Below are 18,949 nucleotides of genomic sequence, written 5' to 3' on the forward strand. Positions count from 1 at the left end.
CTGATGTTAATGTGAATTGTGAATATGTAGCTGAAGATGAGATTTTGGCCCCAAAATGAAGATTCAATTGATATATTTGAGACATATGTCAGATTTTTAGAAAGATTTTACTAGTGATATTTTTGCTGAGAAAGGTCAACTGACAGGCATCTTCTTATTAACGTTAACTTCTAATAGAAGAAATCCTTTACTCTGAACCGAAAACCACACTATAGTGGGACTTGGAACTTGTGGCTAGCCAATGCAATACATCTTCATAGGGCTGCAGACCTTCCTGAAGGAAATGCTATCAAATCTTTAAAGCCAATTTATTGAAGGAAATTGCAGACAGCTTGAAAACATCCATGATCCTGTGTCCTGACATTGGCTTTTAAGATTGGGCTATGACTTTGTGTCACTGTTCTTTCTTATTTTGGTCTTTCACTTTATCTGACTTTAGCTTTCATGTCATGTCTTATGTATCACTTTGTCTCTTTTCCCCCACCATCATCTCCTCCCTTTTTCTATTTCAGGTATGACAGGATCTATTTATTTTCTCCAGTGTGTGCACTGCACACGCAATTAATGAACCACAGTTATGGGGTTTTTTTGTTCTTTTCTTTTTTTTTTCATTAAAAAAAAAACCTTTTTTTTTCTGCAAATGACTTCTCCCATTTTACGTATGGGCTCTTCAGTAGGATCTTCGAGTTAGGCACTATGAACAGTGTAGGTTTGGAGCCCATGGCACACCGTAGAGTCCATTTCTTTTTTTCTTCTTCTCAGCACTCCAAATTCCTTGTCCCAATGTTTTCATTATGCTTTCAATTAATCTGAACAGTGAAACAGAACTTATTATTGAATTTCATTTGAAAATATGTAAAAGTTTTGCTCAAAAGAAGTAATACGTCAGAGCCAGAGTCTGAAGTGGAGGTATAATGCTTTTCTCCTTGAATCATTTCTCTGTGAGAAGAAAGTTCCCAAAAGTAGCCAAGAGCCAGACTCAGTTTCACCCTTTCTTTCACCACTTCCCACACCTGGGAATTTCTCTCTCAGTCTGTAAATGGCACTTAAATTTTTCTTTTGACTGTTCCCACTTTGCTTAAGTTAAAAAGCTCTGTGAAGAATAAAAGTTTCCTTTTGCTTTGCTTGATTTGGATATTGTCAAATATTTTAAAGTGAAAATGAGTCACCATAATATTTTCTCTGGTGGATCAAGATTTAAATTGCAGAACTATGCTTTACCTTCCCCAGGATAAGAACATATGTGAGCTAACACAGACCAAAGGATTAAAAAAAAAAAATAATAATATTGAGTTTATCACTACTCAGTCAGGAAATGCAAAATTCCATTCTTATGCCAATAGCTGGGGTTGTGTCAAAAAAAAAAAGTCTGAAAAATATTTCTACAATCATGTTTAAATAGCAAAGTTGCAGGGAGAAAAAATAGGATTTCTATTTAAAATGGAAAATATTATTAAGGAATTTCAAAACCTGAGATATTTTCAAAATTGACCAGTTTTACTTTTTCTTTTACTTTGTCTCCCCCTTTTTACTAGCATGTAGAAAAAAAATGATGCTCCCTAGCATTGATGGGTAAAAGAAAGGTTTTGAGAACTGAAAGGGAAGGTTACATTTCTTTTCAATGCAATTTTTCAAAAAGATAACACTTTTGCAGAACACAATGACAAACACATTGGGTAAGAAAGGTAAGAAATATAGAAGGTAAGAAATATAAAACAAGAAGTCCCTCAAGTTGTATTGCTCTTTAGTGGTTGATTAAAAAACTGGAGGGGTGGGAGATTTTAAAAAGTGTTATTTATTTATTTATATTAGTGTATACACATGTATTGCTAGTTAACAGCAAATACACAATCTGACATGCATCAAATAAAGAGTGAGCAATTAGGTCTCTTTTCTCACAACTATGAAAATACAACACAAGCCCTCTAAGACCTAAAGAGTGATTGCAAACAAGTGAAGGAAGGTCTATCACAACATTTATGATATGTTTTAGATTGATTCATCTCAAAGCATAAATGAGGCATAAAAAATCTGTCCACTAAGGACAAAGCTTCCTTGACCTTATTATTTGGCCACAAAAAAACACTGAAGCTAAAATACTCTGGTTATTAGGAAACATTTGCATTCTTCAAGAACTCTGGATAGCAAAAAAACCATGTTTGACGAGTAGCTTAGGTGACCCTCAGATTTTAGAACTAAGTTAGCATGTACACCTGACATCCAGAGATGTGGCAGGCAATTACCATGACTGGCACAATTTCAGTAAATAATAGTTATATATTGTCCTCTACCTTACATGCAGCCATTTTTTTTTTCACTAATCTGCAGGAAATAGCTTATAAGTATGAAAATGCATTTTGAAAACTATTTTAGCTAGATACTAGAGTGCTAGTTTCTATATCATAGTGCTGCTGCCACCATGGAAACTGCACTTAACCAGGCAAGTTGTGATCTTCAGCTTCAGCCCCACGGCTGGCTAAGTGGAGGGGGCAAGTCCCGTAATAGAGTGAACCTCGCTGGCTCGGTGTCACGTAAGCAGCTGGAGCACCTCGGAGCATCAGAAAACATTCAAAGAAAGCTTGCAGAAGCTGACATAAAATTACATCTCAAGGAGGAATCCATACAAGTAAATCCGACATTGTCAACTCCCAGACAAAAACAGAAACAATCAAACTTTATCTAATGCTGGTAACACAAAATGATGGTGGAGAACACATGCAGCCCTAGGTATTTTGAGACCATTTTGCAGCAAGAGGTTTATTTGTCTCAAAAACCCTTACAACAGTAAAAAACACTAAATAAAATCAGTAGCAGCACACAACTAAACAAAAAAGGGAAACAAAGGAAAACCTTTGTAATTCTGAATTAATGACAGCATGCTTGCTCAGTCAGATCCTATTGCCTTTGTTGGCTAAAGATGGATATTACATGATGAAAACAGAAGCAAGGTGTCTGAACCACTGGAGGGAAAAAAAAATACGCATAAACTATATTCAGGAGAACGTTGATGCCAAAGTCCCCTCTTCCTTAGAAGATATTTTTATTGTAATATTTCAATTTGACAAAAGTTGTCAGGGGGATAAACCAAATCCCTTCTCCTGACTGCACCAGAGGACTCAATCCTGCTTCTGGCTCAGGAGGACTCAGTGGAGGATTCTCCTTGCTACCAGGACTGCACATGCTTTGGTGGATCAAGCATCCTGCCATCTCCCTGCCAGCGCCCTGTCTAGGTCTTGCAGCACCAGCAGCTTCCCATCGCTTTCCAACAGTAATTAGTTTGTTAAATGAGCTTGGGTGTGTTATTATTTCCTAAAAATACGTATGTTCCAACTCATTTAAAAGTGAATGAGGAGAGAGGGAAGTGCTACAGTCAGTGCTCCTTAGCAGGTGAGGTTGAATGTCCATAATGACTTCCTATGGCCTTCTGATCCATGAATCGGCAAAAAACCCCTAGACTGGCTCAGACCCAGACCTGTGAGTTCCACCCTGGACAGTTCAACAGCACTTGTCCGTCTGAGAGGGTAAGGCAGAGCTCAGCCTGCTTCTCTCCCCATGCAGCCAATGGGACAAAAGCAGTAGGAGACCTCACACCCCCTGTGCCCTGCAAGGAGAAAGCAATGAACCAGCTGCCATGTCTGCTTTAGTTAGACAAAACAGATGTACCCGCAGTGCTTGGCCCTAGTGGGAGAGAAAGTCTGGTGGCAGCCAGGACAGAGCTACCCACTATCTCTGGTAATATTAATTTTCTTCCCCTCAGCAAAGACTTTTTGTCTTTGGCCGCTGGCACTGCCATAGTTCCTCACAAAATGGCTGCCACTGGCTGCTGGCACAGCCATTGCTCCTCACAAAATGGCTGCCATGGTGATCAGCCTGCATTGCAAAATGGCTGCTGGTAGCTTGTGGAAACCACCAAGGCTCAGATGGCTTGTTATTATTTTGCCGTTCCCTGTGCCAGGATTTTATTCTCTCTGCTGTCATACCTCAGCCTCTGTCTGCTCTGCCTGCTGAAGAGGCGTGCCTGGCTCTTCCCTTTGGGGTGCCATTAATAATTCTCCCAAAATGACAAGATGGGGAGGAAAGGCCACAGGCTCCCAGCTTCATTGGCACCTTCCCTGACTTAAAAGGTAATCTAGGGAATTATGGGAGATTTAAAGATTACAATTCTTAATGTTATTGAGAGGGACCAGAGGAGAAGAGGAAATGTAAACAGCTAGGGAAAAAGCACAGGGGAGAAAACAGAGACTGAAAGTGCAAAAAGGAAAATAGGCCAAGAATAAATTTGCATCTTAAATTCTGCTGAACTTAGTCTATTAATAAGTAGACAAATCTGTCAAATCTGCTCATCTGAATGGAAAGTTTTATATCAGGCTATACTTCCCCGGCAGAAATTAATACAGGCTGCACAAGGATAAAGGTAGTGAAAGCCCCATACGAGAAGAGCCGTCAGGTCTCTGCCAGGAGCAGCTATTGATTCCCCCTCCTGAGAGGGAGCAGGGCTGAAGGCAGTGAGGGCTGTCCTGGCTTGACACTGGAAAAGATGCAGCTTTTCAGCCAAATCGGATGTGTGCAAACCAGGAGTCGATATCTTGGAAAGACTCCTGCCTGTGCCTGACTTGACCAGGTGGGAACAGCCATTGAAGTAATTGCAACGGAAATTAAATTTGTGAAGTACAAGTTAATCTTGATGTTTTGATTTCTTTGTAGCGAACTCTTAGGTGTATTTCTCCCAAAGTGCCACTTGCTGGAGTCATGCCATTAGGTGGTGTTTCATTCAATATACACTTTTCTAATCCCACAGGTAAGAAATAAAGGATGAACAGCCTGGGTCCAGTAAAGATACTGAAAACAAACAACACCAATACGTAAAACCATCCCAACTATATTGTTGTTTCTTAAATCTTATGACTGCTGGAACCTGAACCATGACTTGTAAATTGTCAAGGCTGGTATCACTGTGCCTTTGCTTGTTCATTCCTTTATTACTAAAGTTTTCTTCCCTGGATCTTTAAAACGGAACATTGAGCTTTCCTCCACAGAAGCTTCTCCCAGCAACACCAGCCCAGGGAATTAGCGAAATCTCCTCTCCAGAGCAAGTCATCTGAAGTGACTCTGCCACAGACTGGCAGCTCTCTTGTATTCTGGATTTTGGTCTTCCACTCCTTCTTTCCCTATATTGGAAAGTTTCTGTCTTTTTATATGTCTTTTCGTATAAATGCAGACACTGTAGTTGTTCTCAGCAGTCATGGGTGGGTGAGATTCTGACAGTCAGGTGTGCCATAAACTGAGGTACCTACTGCCATTTGAAATGCTATGGTCTATCCCATCTAGTGGAGACCTGATGGGACAGAAAGATGCATGTCCTTTTAGATACCTTTTATCTCCCTGGTAGTACTGTGCAGATTTCTGAGATACTCCAGCATACCTCAAATGATATTATGTGCCTATTTCTAGGCAACTACATCAAATCCCTTCAGATCAACTGGGTTCAAGGTTAAGAAACCTAAATTTAAGTGACTAAACTGGTTTTATGAACACTAAGAGCATAAAGTTCTATTAACAGAACAGAAGGCTCCACTGTTTGTGGAGCCTAGAGAGCAATTCAGCTGGACAGCTAGGAGGGGCTCAGTTTGGGGCTTTGCCCACATATGTTGGGAATCAGTAGGTATTCCTCAGAGGAATGTTCTCCTTCCTTCTTTTGTAGTCAACAAAGAAAAATTTGCAACTGTAGAATTCATCTAACCCATTTTGGGTGACTATTTTTGGATGAGATTGTTTGCAACCTAGAAATGTCTTTTGTTACCACTGTCTATGTCAAGAGTCTATAAGAATACCTCAAAAGCATAAAAGTACAGAGTAGACATCTGGGGTTAGGTAAAATTTATCTAAAACTTATTGTAATGTTGATTTGTATCTCATTTTCAAGCCACCCAATATGAATCAAGGTTATCTTCTGAAGACACAAACCCATAAGATTTTCCAGGCAGTTAAAAGCTCACTTTTTTGCTCCAAGATATGCTTGTATAAACCAACTTCAAACCATAAAACTGAGCAAACACTTCTGCTGCAGTATTAATTTAGGACTAATAATCTCTACTTACTGGAAATGAAGGAGGATGCAGTCCTGTGCTAACACATTCCTAAGATATGCTGTTTGAGCTGGCTCACACCCAGGTCCTCTGCTCACAGGGAGTGCCAGTTCACTTCAGACTGAAGCAAAGACTGTCTAGGTGTACCAAAATATGAGTATGTTCAATCTTAGGTTTGATGCAAAAGTACAGGGTAAAGTTCTTCTCGAGGTTAGAACCTAAGGTCCTCTCTTGATCTTTCTGACTTCTAATTCTTTATGGATAACATCAACTCAAATAAGGATGTTACAACATACAGTGCTATGTGTTGTATTTTTTCTTGAAAACAGAAATCAAAATGTTAATGAGGTATTTTAAAGCCTTTGAAGATTTGTACCTCAGCCTCTTTAGATACAATACAGATTTTCTTCATGAGACAGTAGTTTGTATTTATTCCACCCAAATCTGTAAGTCAAGGTCAAATATTTGCATCTTTACTCTATGGAGTAAGCATTACCATAATGGTACAGTTTGGTATAGCAACAGAAATATTGAAAGAGATTATTATTCATTACTCTGATAAATAATGAAACATTTTGTAAGTGGGTAATACAGTTCTATTTTTTCAGAACAAATAGTAATGAACAAAAGCCGCAGAATATTACCAGCTGGCAATTTGCCCTTTAAATGTAACAGTATATGTATTTGGAGTATTGCAAAATGCATAATTACAATATAAACAATTTCTAGACAGTATTCTTCCATGGTGATACTTAAAAATTGAAAAGCATTTTGGCATCAATAAAAAGATCTAACTATGACATCTGTCAGAAGAAATATATGTGTTTCAATGAGTTAGTAATGCAATTTCCAATCACCATAGTCTCTGGAGAAACAATCTCATTTAAAAGTTGGCAGTCAATTTTGAATCGTGCTCTATCCTTTCTAGTCTCCCCTAATTTAATATATAGCAATGAAAACATTTGGAAATAATTAGATACCAAATAACCATTAATAATTTACCTTGTGGCACAGATCGAGTCATTGAAATCCAGTATTTCAGTGCTTTTAATGAAACCAGTAACAACTCTTCATATTTGAGTTCTATGGTCTCCAAAGAAACTGAGAAATATACTGTCTATATGCTCTGATAGATAATGTAGGCATCATTTAGCTTCAGATAGACATCACAATGGATTCCCGTTTGTGTTAAAATGGTGATTATACAATCATAGTTTTTTAGTGAGTATTTCTATGCCTTATATTAACTGTCCAGGGCCAATTAATTAGTGATAGCTATATGCAGCAAAGAGGAAGCTATATTGTCATTTATATGCACTGTCCATGTTTACAACATTTATCCCATATTTTAATAATTATGCAAATAAATTATGAAATTATACATAAAATCAACATACTACATTATAAAGAGGAAATGTAATCTGAAAATACCATTGTTTCTATTGCCCGTGTTTGTGACTCCTCTAAACCCTCCAGGAAGACATGCAATTAGCATGGTGAGCTACCTACAGGTGGAACTCATCAGTAATCTGCAAATCTCTGTGCATGGTGGCAAGTATATTACATCCTTTTGTAGGGCCTCTTACAGCCTTTTGCAGACACTTCATCTTGGGGAGATGACAGTTTCTTTGCAGAAGGCTCAGTTTTTCTAGTTGAGATAAGAGTGGTAGCGTCCTGTCCTAGAGGATGTGCCAATGCCCAGCCAGCCTTTGCATGCCATGCCGTGGCCACGTGGACAATGTCACTGTCTGCTCCCCGCTGCCACAGGTCACATTTACTGTCAGTACCAGAATAGGAATGGAAGCCAGTTATTCTCATTTCTCGTCTCTTCTAGGGACCTTGGAGAAACCTTTGTATTGTTCAGACACTACCAGTCAATAGTTCCTACTACAGTAGAGATTATTACATGTGCTTTCTTTCAGGTAATACTTTTATCAACACTGATCATCATTCATTGCCTTGAATGAGGATTCAGAACCAATAATACAGAGCACTGAACATTAATGAGTTCAAAACAAAAAAGTCCACAGTTGAAACTTGTTAATCCAAACAAGATACACAGCATTGCCCGTACCAAGGGGAAAAAAGGTGCACTATGCGAAGAACTGTATGATTGTGAGAACTGGAGTACCAAAAAGGAGCAAAATTGAATAGCACAAAGTACAGACTTGTGCCCTTAGGGGCTAATAACAAGAGTTTCTACCTTTAGGTAGAATTTTATCAGTCACAAGTAATGAAAAGTTAAAGGATCTGGGTGTCTTATGCAGTCACTGGATAACTGCAAGCCACTAATGTGCTACAGCTGTGAAAAAGGCTAATGCAAAGCTTATCTGTTTTCAGGAGATGTAGAGAGATATTGCTATCATCTACAGCCCTCCTGAGACCTCAGATAGAGCATGATTGTCATCCACAATTAAGTAAAACTGATTCTAATGGAAAAAAATAAAGACCAATACAGTGATGCTTTGAATGGAGAACCTACCTTTAAATGAAGCAAATAAAGGAGTTAGGCTTAGGAAAATAAAGCCTAGATGTAATACACTTACTTGGCCTGTATATATTGGCATCTACACTCCAGAAAGATACAGGTATGAAATAGGCTGAAGGTGGGTAAAGAACAAGCAGTTATTTAAAGACTTTGAGGGCTGAAAATTGCAAGCTGAGTAGATTGTCATCAGGTTTCAGAATAAGAGAAATTAGTGATAAGACAAAGGAGTTTATGGAAGGAGCTATTCAACTACCTCTTGTAAATATCAAGAAATGGAATTTGAATACCCAGGAATTTCTTTCCAATCTGTGCTCGCATGAGGAACTGGCTGCTGCAAAACAAAGGCTACATAAAATGGGTCTTACTCATGAATATTAGGTATTTTATCTCACTGTTGCTTGTTTAATGTTTGTTGGAAGGTGTTTGGACAAAAATCCAATTAAAAGTTTAGAATCTCTTATCTTATTAATCTACTGACTTCCTGCTAGATTCAATAATTCATTTATTTGAAAATGAAGCAACCGAAACAGATTTCAGGAGCTTGAATTTCAGATGGGAGCTGTGTCACAGACAATGCAGGGAAAGGGCAAGATAAGAAAATGGGGAGGATGATCACATGTGGACCAGAGCAGTGCTTTCCATAATAAGACACTTTATCAGCTTTGGTTCTAAGCCAGAGAAGACCATGTTTGACCTCCACTATGTGAAAAAAACATTAAAATTGACTCTATTACTCACAATATTAACCCCAGTAACAACTATTGTACTTGACTATGATGTGTTTGTCTGTCACATAGATTCTAGGAGGGCATCCAGTCTTGTCTTGAAGGCATCCAGAAATGGTGAATTCATCAACTCAACTGGTAGTTTGTTCCAGTGATTAATCATGCCTAGTGTAAAAGGTGTGTAGTGCATTCTTAATTTGAATGCGTCTGCGAGATTAAAGAGCCATTTTATATCTGGTATTTCCTCCCAGCAGAGGTTTATGTATTCTGCAATGAAGCCAATGTTTAAGCTCCATCTATGTGGCATTCTGGCAGCATCCCAGCTCCTTATCAGAGTGAGTCTAAGGCAAATGTCATTCCCCTCCCATCACCCACACTCTGACTTCTGTGTAAACAAAATCCTGGCTTCCAAACTGCACAGAAGCCAAGGGTCTCTGGGTATGGACTACCAGAAAATCTGAACTCATCCTCTTCTCCCAGAAGGTAAATTAGGAGCGATCACAGTCTTTTTTATTTATCAGAGAAATAACTTTTACCATAAAATATTATGTTTCAGCCTGGAAACAAACTGGCTCTGCTGCATGTTGTCCAGAATTTCGGTGTTACTTTAAAACTCAGTTTAAATTAGTATTTTCTATTATATTCCAGTACCAGTCTCCCCAACATCTTGGCCCTGGTGAAAACCACCTTCCTGCTCTTATTTCATTAACACATTTGAACAATAATCTTATTGTTTTTCCGCATAACTACAATGGGAGGTTGGATTCAATCACTTATCTCTTATCTCTTATGAACCTACATCCTTTTCAAGGTTTTTTTGGTTGGGTTTTTTTGGTTGGTTTTTGGTTTTGTTTTTGTCTTGGCCCTGGTGAAAACCACCTTCCCGCTCTTATTTCATTAACACATTTGAACGATAATCTTATTGTTTTTCCCCATAACTACAATGGGAGGTCAGATTCAATCTCTTATCTCTTATGACCCTACATCCTTTACAATGGTTTTTTTGGTTGGTTTTTGGTTTTGTTTTTGCCAGTTCCTTCTTTCTTGGAGTGATAGCCATTCAATATCCTAATAAATCCTAGTTAATACTGTGGTCCTGAGGAAATCTGGAATGGAACAGTAGCCATAATTTTCAGCTTTCCATGACCTTGGAAATGTGTTTCCAGGAGGAATTTGAATATATTTTGGCTTTACTTTGGTATAGTGCTGAAAAATAAACAAGGAGAGACGGGGAAAAAATACTAGTTCACAAAATAAAACTGCATCACATTTTTAGACAACTTTAATGTCTTTGACAAATCCCAGCAGTAACTAAATGATCATGAAGACTGAATTATCCTCCCCAGAAGACAAACAGAGCAGAGTGCAAGAGCACAGTGGTTCCCTTTCCCGGCTACATTTTCAGGAGACAAATACTGAAAGCTCATAATAACTGGACATAAATATCCAGTGCTTTTGAGATGTCCCAGTGTGCGTTGCATTCTTTAGTACCTGTGATATTTGTAATATCTGTGAGATGCACAGGAATTTCTCTCATAAACCAGAGCAAATCGGACAGCATCGTGCTTGGGAACAGAGTCAATGCGTGAATGACTGGCTGTAGTCATGGATGTGCAGAGTCAGGTCTTTCAAATCGACAGCTGAAATGCAGATATTGTTATGCAAATAATGCGAAGGCTACAGTTTACTAGCAGTGGGGGAACTTCACAAACCTCAGATGTAAGGATGGGCAAGCACTTGGTAGGATGTTGGCTGTACGAATTTAAAAGATGTAGCAATCTTTTTCTGCTACCAGTTTTTTAAAAGGAAATCCTAAACCAGTCCTTTAGTTAGCATCCATAGCAATAGTCTTATTTATATTTTGTCTTTGTTGATTGTCCCAACCCTTTTGTGCATAGTACCTCAGATGAGATATAATAAAGCCAGGAAAACATAGAGAAGGCTGAAATGGGTGATTCCTAGTGTGGCCTGACTTTCCTGATAGAGCAGCTAAGTTATGTAGGACTAAGTTAGCTTTGACTTTTCAGCCTGGAAAAGACTACTCCTGAAGGACATAAAAATTAATGAATGACAAGGACAGAGTGAATAAGAGATTATTGCTTACTACCTCCTCCACTACAGGAAGAGCTAGGGGTCAGCTGCTAAAGTTATGAGGGGGCAAGTTCAAATCAAAGCCAAAAGCAAAACCAATTAGTTATGAAGAGTTTGGCCAATGATGTTGTGAATACCACAAGTTTTACACAGGCTCAAATGAAAACTGGGCAAGACAATATTACACTGAAGTTACTAAATAAGCAGAGATTGTACAATTCTCAGGAAATATTGGAGCCTGGGAAACACATCATTCATGCTTAGGCCATTCCTTTGTTTCCTAGGTATTTTTCTGTGTACATTCTCTTATATAATGTCTTATGTAAATGAGCCTTTGTTATGGATGAAAAGGCTAGTGCATCATGAGACATCATCTGTAGAGCCAGAAAAATTAAAATGTGATGTAGTTCAGCAGAGCAATTAAGTGCATTCTTAGTTTGATTTCATTGAACCTTCAGTTTATGCTTAACTGCATTGTGGAATAGGAACGGAAACAACAATCTGCTTAACTCATCTAGGGAAATAGAATCTGTGTTTATACAACACAGCAAACTACGGACCTCTGTACTGAAAGGGCCTGCACTGAGAAAGTACCTCTCAAGTGCAAGGAATTGTGTATGTTGAGGATGCTAAATTAGAGCTTTCACGTGACAGAATAAAGGAGGACAATATTTAAATGGCATCGTTTTGTTTTAGTAACATCAGCAGTAAGTAATAACATATGCCTGAATAGTCTAGATCATATCTATATTCAGTCTATGTTACAAAACCTCAGTCCTGTTGGACTAAAGATAGACATCTTTAAAGATATGCTATGGATGGGCTGCAAGTGCACATTGCCAGATCAGTGTGTGTATGAAAGGCTTCTTTCCAAAGTTCACTAAACTTGTGTTGCTGCTTTCTCGCATTTTTTTCATAATTTCATGGCTGGGCTCACTCAAAGCATCTTCCATCTTTCCTCTTTATTAGTCAGAATCAAATCTAAAGGAGTTACTCCCCTTATTAAAGTCCCTTGTCCTTAACATACTCCAAGAATTTTGAAAATCACTGATGTGTCATCACACTGTAGGCCCCACATTATTTTATCAGTTACAGTCCAGTTAATTAGAAAATCACTCCTCTACAAAAGAAAACAAGTGGTCTAGAAATAGGTTTGTTCCTTTTGTCTTCACTCAGCAATACCCAGTAACTCTGCCTCGCATCTCTTCTGGAACTTCAGAGCAAACATGCTTTTCATGCAAGGAAAAAACCTGGTTTTGGCCTTGCCTGCTTGTTACATTTCAAATATTGTTATGGTAAAGGGGCGAATATCTTTTTATCTTTTTCTTGAAGCCTAGCATTTATTATTAGGCTAATTTAAACCCTTAACATTCCAATAAAAGAGTTATCATTAGTCCAGTTACAATGATAGTAACATTTATAGTCCAAATGATCTAATTATTACAGGAAAATGTCATTAACAGTCAAAATTCTTATATATAAACTTCCTACTGTTTAAATATCCATCCTTTTTTTTTTTTTTGAAGCAGTGCTCATCCTTCCAATGCCCTCAGGTCCTGAGGCTAACAGAGCCAGTCTGTCTCAAGGGTTGCAGAGAGGGGATCATAACTAGTTGCAAGTGGCCCATGTTTCTTCCTAATTTTATTATTACATTAAACCTGAGGATTTCTTTGCCTTCTGTTTTGCATCCACTTGCAGTTCTTTTTATACATTTCCTAATGCAGTATGTATATTCAGTCTTTCCTCACTTGCTCCCAGGTAAAGTTTTTCTATCTTCAGCCGTTAGCTGTTAATTGAAGTTATACAGTGGTCCCACCTTCCTTCCACGTTTTTTAGACCTTTACCATGTATGGTATACACAGATACAGTTAAAACAAGCTAGACAGTAGCTACCTGACCATTGGACAACCCTTGTTACTGCTAAAACAACCTAAAAGCAGCTCAGGGAAGTACAAGTCCAGAAACATTTTGAGACTTGCACTCACAGGTCAATGCAAAGCCTATGGCCTATACTGGTAATGGCAAAAACATGCTTACGGGGCCAGGCAACCTCAGAACAGTGTTAAGTTGCACTAACTGTATTTTAAGTAAGATATTTGCTTTTACTCAAACCAAACACACTGTAGAGATCCTCAAACTTAGCTAATGGCAATAAAAATAAATAATGAACTGTAGTTACCATAGCTGGTACTTTAAAGAAGTAGTATTTCACCTTCTCTGTGTCCTGCTCACTCTTTGATTGCACAAACACTTCCAGGGTCGTTGCTCCTTTAGGTGAGCTGTCACAACACAATTTCCACATCCTGTATCCTCCCAAGGAGCTGCAGATCTTGATGATACTGATTTCCTCCTCACATTTATGTTTGCCTGGGTCCAGTTTTATACATTAACTGTAACAGTCCATGTACTCATTGCTTCTAAACTGGTCTGCAGATTTATGTTATACCTGGGTGTTGCTGTACAGAGTATTCTATCAAAGGAGTGCAATCGTCTTTGCTTTTGTATTAACTGTTGATTAAATGTTAGATGACACAATTGTTGTGATTGTTTGTGTCCTGGACAAAGGTTGATATTATCTTATCTTCTCAGGCCACATAACCTGGTGTAGTAATTTTAATTACAACACAGCCCTGGTATTCTGGTGTTTACAACAAAGGAGAGCAATAGGGTTGACTGCCTGCTCAGGCAATTGAAACATCTGGCTCATAGATGTATCCCTACACAGAAGACAGAAATAAATGCCCACATGTAGGCATATGTCACCACTGGGGACATCCTAGGGAATCATATCCTTTGGAGCATCAGCTAGAAGCGGAAGCAATCCCTCGAGGAATGTCAGGTAACAATACTGCACGGCTGTACATCGACAGCTGAAACAAGCCACTGCATTTAGGAAAGTGACTCATTTGTCTAAACATAGAGCCACCTGAGGTGTCCTAGAGTATTCAGGACATCCATATGGGGACACAATGCCAGATAAGAAATTCCAGGAAGTCTCAACTGACTTGAGATGCTTCTGTTTAGGGAACTGAGTCAAGCTCTAAGTCTCTGAATTTGATTCCCACCCTAAATAGGAGTTTTATCTACATTAGTACTCTGATAATGTTCACAAATGTATCACCATGCTTTAAGCTAATATTTAGACCCTAGTTAATTAAAAACAGCTTTTTAATCAAGAACTTTCCTCATTTCGTCTTTCTGAATGTTAATATGATTTTGTACATCATTTGTTTTTATCAGTGTCATGCCAATGCCAAGGCTCTAAAAAGGCTTCTTGCCAAAATAGTTTAGGCATATGGAGTAGTGTATCCCATGATAAGATTCACATAGAAAGCTATTCCATTATGCACCATTTTCTGCAAGGATTTTAAGCCTGCAGGCTGCACTTACAGATAAAACAGAATCTTGGATTGAGTAGCATCTAATCTGAAGTATCCTTTTATTTTGTCTTAATAACATTGTTTTAAAAGATTTCTCATTTTTATGGAATCTTTGTAAACAAATTATTATAAATATTTGAGCTTTTTTTCTTCCTTAAATTACACAACAGCAAAAAATAAACTTTAATTCAAATGACATTTCCTGATGGAAAGCTGTCTGCAGAATTTTGTTGATCTGAGCAACAGTTTTCGCAGAACAGCTTTGATAAAGTTACCATTCATTCAACTTTTTACTAATTTGCATTGCCATATTTTCTTCTTTAGAAACAAAGTATAGTAGAACAGCTTTGATAAAGTTCCCATTCATTCAACTTTTTACTAATTTGCATTGCCATATTTTCTTCTTTAGAAACAAAGTATAGTAATTTTTTCCCCAGAAGGGAATAGAATGACAGGTGGTCTCAATCAAGATTCTGTTGGCTATCTGTACAAAGTCCAAATTTCATAATTTGCTGGTTATTGAACTTCTGACAACTTTAATTGTGGAACATAACTGGATGATTTAAGTCTGAACAGGTTGTACAACACTTGCTAGATAATATATTATTCAAATGCTGTGCTTTCTGAGCAGTCTTGAAAACTGTCAGTGGACTAGACTAGATATCAGAGGAATTAAACAACACATGTTTTGCTCAGTTCTTTGCTGCGCTAAAGCATCCTACCTAGCTGATGTGGTCTTACTGCTTCACAAGTGAATTTGCTTAGAGCAAGTCTGAATATATGTACATAACGCTGCATTTTTGTAGCAAAACCTAACTTGGGGTAAATAACTCCTAACATCCAGCCTTCTAGACAATATGCAAACTAATTTAGCAAGCAATGTAAGCTGGACATTTTGCTTTTCTGCATCTTTCTAGGTCAAATAATTTTTAAGAGCTGATTTTCCAAAATAATTTTAGAAGACATTTCAGAACTTGAAAAGCCTTCATCTATCAAAATATCATGTGGTATGCCAGCAAATATGCCCTATTACTCTCAAAAGATTAAAAGTATTTCAGTAAATTGGAAAAAGAAGATTTGAGGGCAATTAAGGGGAAGTTACTGGTGCAAGAGACTCAAAATCATAAAGCTAGCATCATGTTTTTAAATTAATGCATTCATGCTAAAATAAAGTGTCTGCAAAGGACAAGTCATCTGTTTCATACTGGGCAAATACACCTGCTCAGCAAATAATGTTCTTAAGTCAAGGGGCTTGAAATCTATGTGAAAGTCATTCAATATTTGAGGAATTATGCATAAATGGTTATTATGAATGTAACATTTCTAACCTAAATTATTTCACTGAAATATACCTCAAAAAGAGAGGGAAAGAGAAGAATAGTTATTATGATTGCACTATGTAAGTCTCTAATAAAAGCACTGGGCTTCAACTGAACCCTTCACAGTGGAAGCGCTTACCTCGTCCAGGAGCTATTCCATGTCTAATACACAGTTGGTGATAAAAGGAAAATAAAGCAAAAATGACTGGGCAGCATCCTCATCCTGCAGCACACTGATCTCAGCAGCAAATCTGTGTGATGGTACTTTTTCTCTTCGTGCAGACTGCTCATAATGCAGCAACAGCAAGGAAATGTCAATTAGTGCTTCCACTGAGAGCAAAAAATTCATATAGATGGATCCTCACTGCCTTTGTGAAAGTTTATATACACCTAGCATTGTTTATATCCAGTTTCTACCAGCATATCCAATCAAAATGATTTTGCAGTGGAGAATAAAAAGGATTTTTAATTTCTTCTGAGAAGAAGCAATGCTAGGAAATGATAGGGGGAATAAGGTAAACTATGACAAGACAACGGAGTCATTACACTGACCTTCCAGAATATGCTGAAGTTCTGATTAAGAGAAACACTTTAATCTTTACTTAATTCCTGCTTAGAGATAAAGGGGCCTTATCAAGAGCCATAAGTATACCCAGGAGGCTAATACATGCCTAAACACTCTGCTGAATAGACTGCCATTAAAACTTTAGCTTACAAAGAAGCTTGGTAGTTTTATAAAAGGTAGACTTGGAGGGAGTGTTTGGTATACTGTGTTTTAGATATTTCTTCTGTTTGAATTCCTGTTTCTTGGTGTAGCAGTCAGCAAAAAAATAATGTTAACTCTTCTCTCACACTGTAGCACACAGTATTTCCCCGTGTTTAGAGATAACATACTGATGCAAGTATCACAGCCACCTTCGTGGTGGCCACCACCTTTCACATTCACCTTCTTCCTGCCTTGATTCATCCAAGCAGCTAGGCAATTCCCAGGTGGTATCAGTGGACAACATGGGCTAAGAAATTTCTAGAGGTTGTCATCAGTTTGGAAGTGAAGTGGTGAGCAGCCTCAAGGATGTGATGAATTGGAAGCAATGTAGAAAAACTGGCAAGGCAGAGGTTAAAATAGTTCATTAGCTACAGCACAAGGTAAGAGAGGGAAGTCCATACATTTGAAAAGTTTAGACACCAAGTGCTCTAGGTTTAACTAAGTTAGGATTATGAATGCAGGTGTAAAATTTGAGGAAGTATGGGTTAAAGCATGCAGACTATTAATTTTGGAATAAGTCTTCAAGATCAGTCTCCTGGGAGAGAAGTGTTGCACGCTTTTCTGTATGGGACATTTATATCAAACCTAGATGACAGTGACAGCAGAATGATTTTTTTTGCTGTGGCATCTTGGGCAGACTGGAAAGTGTCCTGACAGATACAATTGCAATTTTTGAAAACCTTTTTGCCTCCTTGTCATTTCAGTTTCTCCCCTCCTTGTAGTCATTCACCTCCTGTCTTCTGTTACCAGTCATACACTAGAACTGCACCTATCCTCCTTATTTTAAGAAATAAATATATGCTTTGTATGTAGAGTAGCTCTCTCCAGCATCTCCTTTGGTTGTTTTTCACTCCTTTCTTCTGCCCTGTGCACCTCAGAAGCAAAACAGATCTTTCAGGAATGCCCCACGTGAACCTAACTCTGCTTTTAAAAGACTCAGTGAAAGTTTTGCCAGGGAGTTTTAAAAGAATAGTTTAGTTGTATTAGCTCTTTTGAAATCCTATCCACAGATGCAGCAGCATCTTATGACCATGGAGAAGTTAGTCTTTCAGCTGAATGTGATAAGGGATGTTTCCTTGTACATCAGACAGGAGGAGAGGTTTCGTGAATATTACTGAAGGAGTCTATTAAAATCAGCACAAAGCAGCTGCCACACTTAATGTACAATAAGAGTTGCAAATTAAAGTCACAGAAGCAAACCAAGTGGAGTCACAGGAAATCTCCTCCAAAGAGTTAAGACAAATCTGCCAGGATGGAGCTGTAAGGCCAAATCTTCAGTTAGTGAAAATCAACATTGACACTAAACACATTTATGACCCACTCAAAGATCTTTCTCTACCTCCGCCATAAACTTTCCATGTTTTCTCTTTAGGATTCTTCAGCTTGGACTGAATTCACTGTAAATGCTCATGACATTAATTCCTCTCTTCCCTTCTCAAACCAGGAGTAAATGGTCTTATAAAATCTAAGCAATCGATACTTTTTTCATCTAATATATTTTGAAGACTTGATATTTGCTACAAAGACTAGAAAACATAGTGCATTGCTCAAGTTACACAGATGACAGCTGGAATTATTTCTCTTTCCCCATCCCAGTCTTCCTCTGACATCTCTGAAAAACCAAAACCTAATTTCTAAACCACTAACTAATCTGAGTCCTTTCCTCATCATAGTGATTCACTTGAATGTTTGATTTCCAGACCCGAATGCCTGGGGACAATGGTCACTTCTGTATTTCTCAGCAGTGTCTAGCAGGATAAAGGTACTTCCTTTGCAGAAATATTTGCAGTTGCCAGCATCAACCTGCAACCAAATAACATAGAAAATTGTTCAGTCAGAGATGAGCCAGAGAAGTAATCCTGCTGCACCCTAGACCCATGAACTATGATTCCACTTGACATCCACAGGCTCTACTAGGCATTTCCAGAAACTCTTTAAGAAAAGAAGCAAAAGAAATGGGGGAAAAGCTCTTCCTGCTTATGTTAGCCTTGCATAATAACTTTTGAGGGAGCCTTTCCTTAACACACTTGCTCCCCAGACTATCAGGATATTGAAATGGGAATCTGCAGACCAAAGGAAACTCAGCCTAAATAT

The sequence above is a fragment of the Calidris pugnax genome, unplaced genomic scaffold (genome assembly GCF_001431845.1).
Source record: "Calidris pugnax isolate Ruff unplaced genomic scaffold, ASM143184v1 scaffold276, whole genome shotgun sequence".
Lineage (NCBI taxonomy): Eukaryota > Metazoa > Chordata > Aves > Charadriiformes > Scolopacidae > Calidris > Calidris pugnax.